Raw genomic sequence first — 12,689 nt, forward strand, 5'->3', positions numbered from 1 at the left:
AATGATCTATGTAAGGTATGCTCAAATAAATTTCGTTGTCTGGTCGTTCACAACTTAAACACAAAATGCGGCGAAAATTATTCCCTATGGAATTTGCTACTGCCGCTTGCTACGAGACAGTTGAAAGCTTACTGGCAAGCCACTGTAGAAGTATGGAATGCATGAGTTGGTACATTGTGCGTGCGACCACTTTGTGCCTCGACTGCTCCACTGCTATCTGCGAGTATTGTAGACACAAATGCCCGAAACGCATGAGCATAAATCATTTGCGTCTATTTTACAAAAAACAATACACCAACTCTATGTACAAACATGCGTATCCATTGGTGTGACTGAAGAGAACAATGGTCTGTTTTCGATTGTTAGACCAAAAATAAAAAAATGTTGGCTACCAAGTGGTTGGTGGACGGCAGCAAACCCAGGCGAAAGCAGTACGCCCAAGTAGTGCCAATGTAACACAAATAAAACACGCATTAGTAGGCAAATTATCCTTAAGTGTACGATTATAAATCACACATTTACATTCGCCATTGCACCCTGGGGATATGAATAAGTTCGCTGGTGATTTTGGGCTAAGCACGAAAAAATACGAATATATGTACAAAAGTAGCAAATAGTTGAGCAAGATTTGTTGAAGCTGAACCAAGGGACACCAGCGGCATTTAAGAAAATGGGGAAACTATTCAAGTTTATGGGCATTGAATTGGTGCTCAGTAAATTTTGAAATTAGGCATTTTGTGTTGAAGATTCTAGGAGAAGAAAGTATTAAGTTTAAATGAGGCAAAACAAAATCGAAATCATATTAGATATGGTTGCATATTTAGGCCTAAAGTGGAGGGCCCGTTGGGATATCACGGCTTGAAAGTTTCACTTCCCCATTTCTGAACCATTTGCAGCCTCTGATAAAACTCGGCACTATACATGGGTCGTCAAAGAAGGTAATCCAAGAAACCGCAACCTGCTACTGGATAGTCACAGAAGAATGATGAGAAACTGTCTCCTCCTGCTCATAGTCTTTTCACCTTATGCCTACGAAATGATACACCGAGCCAGATATCTCCTGCAGAGAGCAGCACAATTTTTGAGTTAATCGTGACTTAAAATGAAAACATATTTATTCAATGAAAATTCAATACTACTAGGCGGAGAGCAGACGATTTCCTGTCACTACGGCTCACTTGCGATCTCCATATTGAAATTTCTATACATCTTAAGATTGATTACCTTATTTAGAGCATTTATTTTGTGTGAAATGGGCGTTTTCTGCCACTACCCTACTGCTAGGCTCGTCATAGATAGAGGAGAAATACTAAATTTAAAACATTAAGCCAGTCAGTTACAAACACACAGTATATAGAGCCAGTCAGTTTACGTCTGTAATGAATATTCATTATACACTACATAAAACTCTTAAGCAAAACTTCAACTCGTCTCTATGTGGAGGCCCCAACTACATTTCCTTATTTAATTTTCACATTTCAATTGCACCCTACACCTGATTTACATTTGCATAAACAATTCACCACACCAATGCTTGAGACTAAGATGTTTCTTGTGCACATATGTATCTACATACATACATACATATGTAAGTGTGGCAAGAACGCGTTGTCAGTGCCACTGTCATTGTCAGTGCCATCAGAGTCAGTGTCATGGCTGTCAGCAAATAGCAACAAAGCTAAGCGTACACCAAAAAGTCGCACATCTAGTCAAACGCGGGTGCGCACCCACAAACTTTGGCTGTGCGCCAAACCAAAAAAGAAAAGAAATCCCAAACTGATGAAGCAGCGCGCGGCAGATGTGATAATGCAATATTTGTCAGCAGCTACTTTACAACACAACATACATACATATTCACACTCTAGCGCTTCTCCGCTCATGCTAGCAAGTATTTATTTATGCGTTTATGCTTCTAACAAACTCTTCCAAATCCACCATCAGCAGCACACAAGCAATAAATAGAATTAGTTAAGTGCATATGCACATCTACATATGAATGCGTATGCCCGTGTAACTCCTTCGCGCACAGTAGCTGCTGCTGGGAATTGCTATGCGTTCTTCTAAGAAGTTTACCTTTGGAAACCGAGTACTTCAAGTTGTGTAAAAGCAGCACCGCCGGTGATGAAAATTACTCAGCAGCAACCACAACAACAATTCATATGTCAGCAGTATTCAGCAGCAGCAGCAGCAGCATCAAGGTAATAGCATCATCAACATTTGTAGTGCGCTCATCTGTCTGCTGCACTATACTCTCAAAGGTGCGTCTTCAGCTGGAGTATTACAAACAACTTTGGACTGTCAACGAACGTCCTCCCACTTGCCCTGCTTCGTGCATGCATTTCAGTTGCAAGATGCAGTATATACAGCTATAGTTTGTGGCACTCCAGTATTTACATATTTATGTATGTATATGCAAATGAAAATGCAGCGAAGTTTATTTCGACTAGAAACAAGCACTTCCACCGACTCACTTGCTTGCTTGTTGCTTTTTTTTTTTTTGTGTTCTGTTGGTTCCATTACTTATCCTACTCACTGCTTGTTTGGTTAAATCCACCTTTGTCGTCTTAAAACTTAATATCCTTGCTGCTGCCTTGTCCCGTTTTGCTTTTGTTTGTAGCGCATTGTTAACTTTGTTCGTTAGCTTGTTGACGGATTACATGTCAGAGACTTTAAAGCTCTTCAACAATGGCACCTTTTTCCACATTTCTGCGTTTAACAGAATTTGCGTAAACTTTTTTACTTTGCTATTGTGGTTTATTTCGGTATAAACAAAATTAGGTGACAACAAATGCATAGAGAAATATTGAGAAGCAAAAATAAAATGTAGTAGTTTTACCGCAGCTTAGCTAGTAGCTCGGTGTGTGGACAGCACTCGAAGTTCTGACACAATTTTGGTTTCTATTGTGGTCACTTGTGAGGTGACTTTAATTAAGTAAGGTTTCCTAGTTACTTCCATCCTTTCTAAGAAACGCAGAAATGGTTTTAAAGTTTTGAAGCAGTTGACTAAGACATTTGTTTGCTGACTGATGGTTTTTCAACTAACGCAACTTTACGGGGAGTAGAAGTTATACAATTTAGTTGGAATATTTTCATATGTAATTGTGGTATTTTGCTTTAAATAAGAAGGTAATCCTTTTCTGTGAAAAACAAAAACGAAACATGAGTCTTACAAATACAAAAAATCAGTCCAGTTTCTAATTGAAAGCAATTATCGAGCGTATTCTGCTAAAGACTAAAGCCCACTGTCAACGAACTGATTGATGCTAGACATGAAAAATCCTCCAAAGAACAGGTGTTTGCCAAACCTTGGAAAAGACCAGCGAGTGGATGATCGTCACTTACCGTCTCTTTGTCTATTTTTAAGCCTCCTTCGATAGCGATGAGTGAGTTGCGAATGAGGGAACAATCCGTACAGCTCTATTGTTTTATATGGTTTTGGTTAAAGCTTGGATCTTTTTTTTTTTATAGAAAACCTAGCAAATATCCAGTGTGCTTCGATGCGCCTTAAAAGTATTACTGCCGTGTTAGTCCCCTCCATTCATAAAAAAAAAAAAAATTAATTAATTAATTTAAAAGTTTTATAAAATGTGAACTTAATAAAAAATTTTTGATTTAGAAAGCGTTTAAAGTCTCTTTATTTTTTATGAATTTAGAAAGAACGCAAAGCATAGACTTTCTCCTGGAAATTTAATATAAGTCTACATATCGCGCACTTTCTTCGAAAGTGTATTAAATCAATATTAGTCGCTTTTGATACTGAGCGCCTAAAATATTCAAAGGCCGCTTATTTATCTTCCATAAAAAAGCTGAAATCAAGTTTGTTTATAATTTGAAAAGAAAAAAGATGCCCACTTTACAAATACTGCAACAAAACAAACATACTTAGATCGCTGCTTAGAACTTGGGGTATTTGCTAGTTGAAGACATTTCTAGATCAAAGATTTCTCAAATACCCTTCTTTCGACATCCATATTGTAATGCTTAGCTTATCGTATAAATTTTTTTTTTAACTAAAACTTTCAAAAAGGAGGCAACTCTCAATTTTTTTCTTTTGAAACCGTCTATGTGTTACCCATATTGTAATATTTAGCTTATATAAGCAAATTAATTGAATACAAATTTTCGACTGTCAAATTCTTAAACCTCTTTAGTTTAACACCTATATTGTAATATTTCATTTATTTTATCACTTTAATTGAATTTCTCAAACAGTTGGCAACCCTCAAAAATATTTTCAGTAGTAAACTTGCCTAGACCTCTTCAGTTTGATACGTATGTAATATTTAATTTATCTTATCGATTAAATTAGATTAAAATTTTCAAACAGGTGGCAAATCCGCTCGAAAATATTTTCGAAAAATATATATACATACCTCTATTGTAAGTTAAAATTTGTAATATTTAGTTTTTCTTATCAATTGAATTAAATTAAAATTTTCATAAAGGTGGCAACCCTCCTCAAAAATATTTTTGGCTGTAAGCTTTGCCTTTGGACAGTGGCAATATTTATTTTATCTAATCAATATACTTCAATTGAAATTTGAAAAAATTCTATAAATTTATTTCTTGTCAACCCTGCGTGTATTAAAGCAAGCCAATAAAAACAAAAATATTCAAATTCATGTTCAAGTTTTGGCGAAACTAACAGATAGCGATTCATTTTTATATATAAGATAAGATAACAAAAGAATTTAATATTTTTAGCAATGTTATTGAGCTTTGTACCATGATTTATTTTTTTTTTTTTTTTTAATATTTATATTATTAAAAAATATATACATATGTAGAAATTAATTATGTAAATGTCTAATAAAATTTATTTTGATTTTCTTTTTAGGTAAGTAAATCGAACGATTATGCCGACATTCTGTATCACCTTATAGTTTAACTAAAATTGTGTAAGTAAAAAGTTATTTTGTATGCAATATTTTAAAACAAACCCTCACAACGCTTTTAAATTTTTGATTACATAATAAGTGTCACTTATATTTACAATTTATAAAGTACAATGTAACTTAAATGCAACAAGTAATTTTTAGCAAAAAAAACCGACTTCAACTCTCATATAAAAAAAAAAATATATATATATATTTATATATAGCTCATGATCCACTGATCGGATCGTAACGTATCGGATCGGTTGACGTAGTCCAAAGTTATGCGGTAACATACATACAAAAAAAAAAAAAAATATTCCGACGAACTGATAACCTCCTCCTTTTTTGGAAGTCGGTTAATAAAATGGGATACGCAGCTGCGCAAAAATATAACAGACTGCTTGTATATGTGATTATATGCAAACATAATGCGTCGCAATATACTCGTCGCCAGGTATAAAAAGTGCACGTAAGCATTAATTAAAACTATAACCATTCCTGTATGCGTGAATGCATATGCGAGAAGGACACAGTAAAAAATCAAAAAAAAAAAGTACCTTTTGTGACTTTAATGCATCTGGACCATATTGCAGTGCAGCAAAGCAACATCGCGCCCCTACTGATGGGGTTCAAAAAGAGCGGAAGCATTTGGATGAGAGCTCACAAATGTTGCGATATTATTGCTGCTCTAGGGTGCAACGGGAACTCGTATAGACATAGCTTCCTAAGCGAATGCAATCAAATTACACTGTGCAATGAGCAGGAATCATACATGAAACTTTATTTCACATACACTCTCCCTCATGTGTATGAGCGTATGTATGCATTCCTCCCGCTTGGACATTCCATATTTTTCTCCCGGGTATAAGCCAACAAAATGACGCATAGCAATTTCAATTCATTCCGCTACAACTCAGAAATATAGTGTGTTTGTCAGTACAGACACAGTATACAGACACAAATATGTGCGGATGGATGAATTTAGAGCGATTACCAATACGCAAGGTTGCGCAACCCTAATAAATGGCAGCTTCAACTGTTGCAGAATGCAGCTGCCCTTGGCACCTACTACACTACGCACCAGCTATATGTGTCCTTGCGAATAGAAAAATAAATGCTATCCTGTTGCATGAGGATTTCATGTACTTTTGGGATTTTATGCATGATTTAAGCATCGTCATGCGTGCACACACTAGTGCATTTACACATACATACATAAGTATGTGCTTGCATTCCGGAGTTTGATCCTTCATATATGTAAAAAACAAAACAAATAGTCAGTCGCATATTTCATTTATTGCTCCGCATCTGACACAAATGCTTACCATCGCTTATCGGAAGGCGCGCATATGCTCAAACTGCATAAGGATACTCTCAACAACTGCGGTATAAAGTAGCAGATCAATGTTGCATGCAATATAATGGGATGTAATGGGTTACTTTACCCTATAATTGCCGACTGTTGATTGCTATGAATACAGGTTCTTTAGATGGCGTGCATATTCAGCATAAATACTTGCAGAAATTACTTTAAAAAACTTGCATGCCACTGAAGAATTGAGCAATCTTTTTGAAACATCAAAAATTATTTTTTTCGGAAACAAAGTAATCAAAATTATATCCCTGTCACAGAGGTGTGCAGGTATCCTGCGTAAGGCGGTAATTTCATCCTCATGAATACGCGTATACTATTTTTCAATGTCAGGAAATAGACTGCACGTCTAACGTACTGCTCCGTCCCATCTTTTTGCCAATCTGCCAAAATGTAACGTCTGGAATTTTTCTTGCCTCACCCTTGGGTCCTTTTTAGCCAATTGCTTATTTCAAAAGGTGTTAAGTTAAAAAAATAAAATAAATAAATAAATGTCTAAAACCGTTATGAAATAAAATAATTCTTTTTAAAACAAGAAGAAATTAAAAATTTAAAGAAAACGAAATCAAAAACGAGCTGAATTGAATTGAAAAGGAAAAATAAATAAAATAAGTTTCTAAAAATTAGACTCATTTAAAAAAGGATATATTTTTATTTTTAAAACAATGAAATCGAAAAATTTTAAGAAAATTAAATTAAAATAAAAGTTTATAAAAAAAATTTTGATTTAAAAAATAATTTTCTTGCTAAAAAAATAAAATCTTAAAATTAACAGAATGGTTAATAAAAAAACGAAAATTGAAATGAAATTAAAAAAACAAAAATTCTAAATTAAATGAAATAAAAAATATGTTTTTGTTTTTAAAACAATTGTATTAAAAAAAAAATTAATTGAATTAATAAGTTTCTAGGAAATAAACGAAATTAAAAAAAAAAATAATTACTTTTCCTTTTAAAACAATAAAATCAAAACTTTATAAAATATTAAATTAGTAAAGATTGAATAAATGAAATTCAAAAAAAAAAATGTATAAAAAGTTTTTAAATATTAAATTACAAATATTAATATAATATTAAGTTACAAATTTTGCAGAAAAACTAGGGATATTCAACAAAGTTTCATCAGATCAGCGTTTTTATAAAAAATATTTTGATATATTTTTTAAGTTTTGTGGCCCTTTAAATTTTAATATGCCGTTGATTTTTGATAATTTTGTTTTAATAAATATGTTAATGTATGCAAACTACAGTAAACGGAAAATCGAATACATTTGTCAGTTATTGAAAATATGTATGGTAGACACATTTTATGACATATCCATATAAATTTTCGTTTATTGCTCGTACATGCCAAAAATATTCTAATTAATTATTAGTAGATCAAAAAGCTTAGCATATGATAGAGCAAAAATACTATGTGGCTTTTCGTGTTACATATTTCAATGGAAAATTCTCTTTAGCGAATTTTCTAAATAAAATTTACGTTATTTTAAAATTATTAATAAATCAAATGAGAGAATATACTTATTGTATATTTATTCCCTGCAACGTTCAATTTCGCCAACTCTCTAAGCCACATGCTGCGAGTGCTTTGAATGTTTTGAATGTTTTTTACCCACACATATCACTAAATTCAGTTTCGCGTTTTTCACATTTTGCCCGTTTCCATCTTCTCTAATGCGTTTCCCTACTTCTATTGTTCGTCACTAAGCGCACACAGCTATTCGGCGTTATTGTCGTTGACAGTTATTTGGTTTTTCGTTGCATAATTTACGGCGTCACACTTGTGCAACTCCTGCCCAACTACATTAAATGTTTGCCATTCATATGCGATTTTGCTGTTTAGGTGTGCGTGTATGTAAGTGGGCGCTCACGTCCACTTCCTATGTATAGTATAGCACAGGGGTTCTTAAACTCTTGAGATGATGGAGCCCTTGCCAAACACCTTTCATTTACTTTCCATTTTATTAAAAAAAACGCGAATATAAGGCGAGGAAATTAGAATTTCGTTTGGAAATAAACCAAAATGCTTTAATATCATATAAATATCATACAAATTATTTTTTTTCTTAACATTAAAATCTATAGATTATAAAAAAAAACTAAAACTAATAAAAAAAAAGAAAAAAATACTCGATCAAAAATTTAAAAATCCTCTACGCCCGAGGAGTACTCGAACTCGGACCCTCTCGACCGGCAGCCTGATGCTTTGACCTCTCGGCCATTGCGACTCTTCGGGCGACGCGGCAAAAGGCATACGTAAACGCTATCAGTTCACTGTCTGTGTTTGTTTTCACCACACATTTTTGGTGAACTTTTTGTGACTCTCTCCTACTGAATAGCCAAATAATCTAAAGTCACAAAAATAGTCACTAATTGCTAATCTCAAATTTAGTGACTTGAGATGAGACTGAATTACTGAATCCCAGGGTTACTTTTATACCGGGGACAGACATCTGGTATTTGCATTCTGGTAAATTTATTGTGGTATTTAAAATACTACCATAGTGACCCACATTAACTTAGTATTTCAGTGTCAAATCACATATTTCTGAAAGGCAACAACACATAAAGATAAAAATACAAAAATATTGCAAAAATTCAATATTCAATTCAAGCAAGCTTTTTGTAGCTATTTACAAGTTATATATTTTATAGAAATCCCGCAAAAAAAAACTAACTACAAGTGGGTTATTTTTTATCAATTGATAATTTTTTTTGCAGGGTATGTATACTTGAAAATACATAATTGCGTCTCGGTCAAGCTGTTTATAGAACTTTTCTTTCTGTGTGCAACTCAAACCGACCGCGGTGCTTAGTCATACCGAAATCAATTTCGTGGAACCCACTTTAGGAAGCTCTGGTATAGCACACAGAATTTTATAGCAATTTTCGAGTTTCACTGAAATTATTTCCTGGAAAAATACAAAAAATGAAATTCAGAAAAAGCTAAACACAATGCTGCATTCTACTGCAGCTATATATGTATACACATACATATATACATGCATACATATAGCTAGTAGAGTGCTTGGTTGCACAGTCGATTGCCACTATTGTCTTAGCAGTTGGTTTTCATTTGATTTTTCCGCGTTATTTTTTGCGCGTTGTTCATTCATGATTTGCTGCTTAGTTTCGCGTGATTCAGCCATTCATTTTAACGTTTAGTTTTTTATTTATTTTAATTTTTGAACGTTTTATTCTTTAGAGCCAGAGCATTGTTTATAGTATTTAAAAGCGAAATAGTTTAAATTTTGCGTTAATTAGCCCCATGTAATGGAATTTCTGTGCAAATAGTGATCAAAATAAATGGTTTTGTGGCTTTATAAAGTTTTTAATAACTCTTTTGCAATGAGTTTTCTCTTCGCTTGAAATACTCGTAAATCATTAACGCAGCTTATAGTTTGAATAAGGCAAATGAAATTTCAGTAATCATTATTATTATTAGTTCTCTTTTATGTGCACACTTTTGTGTCTTCTTATATGAATATATCATTAATGCTTTTCGTACAAAGCTGATATAAATTTTTGACAGCTCAAAGTAAATTCTAATAACCGTTGTCATTTTTTTTGTATGGTAGCGAATTCTCTTTGAATACTGTGAGGCATTCGCAAAGTATGTAAAACGTGACATTTAATAGGAAAAAATACCTTTTTTTATTAAAAAAAAAATTTTTAAAAATTACTAATCGATTTTTAAAAAGTTTATATCGTTGTAAACGCAATCGAACCTTCTTTCTTCTGATATGCGCATTTGTATAATTCGTTTATAAAAATTTCAGAAAAAACACTTAAAATTTAAAAATACCTATTTTTATAAAAACAAATACTAACCGATTTTTAAAAATTTAGTATCGTTGTAAAAGCGATTAAATACCCTTTCTTCTGGTGTGCGTATTTGAATACTTCTTATATAAAAAAAACAACACTTAAATGCAAAATATAAAAAATATTTTAAACAAAAAAATTAAAAACCGATTTTTTAAAAATTGGCATAGTTGTAAAGGATACCAGAAAACTTATGCTCGCTTAATCGCAAAAATTTCTATTTATACACACAAAAAAAAATTATTAAAAAACATTTTTTCCCTCTATATAATCTTCTGTCCCCCCAGGTAAAAGGCTGGCTACGCCCTTGTATACAAAACAAATAAAGTATTTAAACCGTAGGTATATCATACGGTCAGTTTGTTCTTTTAGAGCGCATACATGGTTCCATAATAATGATTCCAGTAACTTCATTTATGTATATTGTAACTATCAATATCTTACAAAAGAGAAGTGTACAATTTTTTATCTAAAACTAATAAAGTTAGAAGGACGAAATTCGTAGATGTGGCAGTTAACATATTAGTCCTTGACATACATTTTTTCAAAAATAAATATTGAAAATTCCCCAGGATGTTCAAGGATAAAGTTTTAAAAGGACACCCAAAAATTATTATTTTTTCTATTCTACAGAATTTTTCCTTTTAATTGATACTCCATATTGTTATTCTACAATGCGTCGAATCTTTTGAATAATTTTTTTATTCAATCATATTCTAAAAATTTCAAAGTGCTTTAAAAAAAACAATCCTGATGTCAGAGAGAAAAACTAAAAACGCGGCTTTACTATATTTGGCCCCAGTTTTGTAATTATATTGATTTTTTATGTGTAAAATTGACTGTCGCACGGTGTTTTAATATATCCTACCAAATTCTATGGAAACGCAGTTTCGAAAAAAGTGTTGATTAGGGCGCGATGTGTATTATTGTCGACTAAGTAATATCAAGACGATTGTGAAGGTTTTCATAACCATCTCAAAACAAAAGAAACTACCAACTGATTGACCACATATGTACCTACATATAGTGATGCTATTCAAAAGATGTCTGCCATCGTTGTCCACTCGAGTCAAAAACGAACACAAATACAGCAGAATTCCAGGAAATGGAAACATTCAACAAAAAAATGTGCAACAAATTCAAATGCGAGAGGCGCTGATGCATCAAACACCGCAGCGCTTCCGTTGCAATAAACAATACCCGGCTGGGTTTCTATGAGCGGATGATGGCATGTGACGGTGGGTGTTGCCGCCGTTACACATCCATCCGCACACTTACAGTGGCATTAAATGCATCATTGGCGCTGACGGCTGCTACACTTCATCGGTATTATCTGTCGATATCTGGATTGCTGTACGCAGAATGCATTGGCAAAGTAGCATTGAAAGCTGTTAGTGCGTAAAAGCGTCATTATAGAAGTGTAAGTATTTGTACCTGCTACACACATGCTTCAGTCCACATGCCACACGCCGTATGCCACTTGCCGCTAATGACGCGTCGAATGATTTTAGCTGCATCACAGCTCAACTCAACATTGTTGGCAATTTTAAAAATCAAAAGGTAAAAGAACAGAATGCTAAATGCTAAAAGCCAGATGTTAGACGACGAGCCAGTGACAGACAGCAGCGCGGACGACCTGGTGTACACCGCTGATCATCGACTGAGATGTGTAGCAGCATCACTGCGCCTGCACGAATTGCCACGCTTAATCGTGTCGAGTTGAGGGCACTGCTGGTCTGTGCATGCCATTATATTTTTTCTTCGGAGATAACTACATAGAATGCAATGTGCTGGTGGCGGTGGTGCCGCGTAAGCTTTATTGATTTTATTGACTCTAATTGGCTGCCATTAAAGCGCGCAGTTGTTTCTCAGTTTTATTTATTTTTTTCTTTGCGATTCTTTGTGTCTATTGAGATGCTTGAATTTTTATAATTGGAAGCGCTTTTTTTTGTAGTTTACATATATGTACTTTGTTGCAGCTGTTATTGTTACTTGCATTTTAGTTGTGGCTGTGTCTGTTTACTTTCCTTTGTGTTCTTTCGCTTTTTTCCACTTTTGATTACCTATTCAGTCACGACTTTCGGCACACTCAGCGCTCTTTGTGCAGCCACCTTCCAACAGTCATAGCCGCGGCAGAAGCGAAGAGTCAAATTGACTTCGTCAAGAAAAAAAAAAAAAAACAACAAAAAAACTAAAATCGAGTACATGCCACACACAGCTTGCAGTCTTAAAAGCCATGACGTTACTGACGGAGATCACCATCATCGTCATCGCTTTGAATATTCTTCCGAAGCGTGCAAGTAAGTTACAGCTAGCAGATGTACGAGTAGCCGCAGTGGAAAAAAGTTCAAAGTACTTGCGCCGCCGCTTCTTTCGCTGCAAGCTAAGTATGCACAGTGACTCAGAAAAGTATTTTCCATTGATTTTATTTACGATATTCAATTTTTTTTTCTTTATAAATTTTCTTTGTTATTTTTTTTAGCCCATTCTACTACAGAAAACGTTCAATCTATGGAGAAAGTGCAGGAAAATTCAGCATATTTTCATAAAAATTTCAAACTTATTAGTAAGATTTTTGTAAAATTTCGAGTTAAAACATTTAGAATTGAATG

Source organism: Rhagoletis pomonella, unplaced genomic scaffold (assembly GCF_013731165.1).
Source record: "Rhagoletis pomonella isolate Grant_MI unplaced genomic scaffold, Rhpom_1.0 Rhpom_scaffold_00956, whole genome shotgun sequence".
Classification (NCBI taxonomy): Eukaryota; Metazoa; Arthropoda; class Insecta; order Diptera; family Tephritidae; genus Rhagoletis; species Rhagoletis pomonella.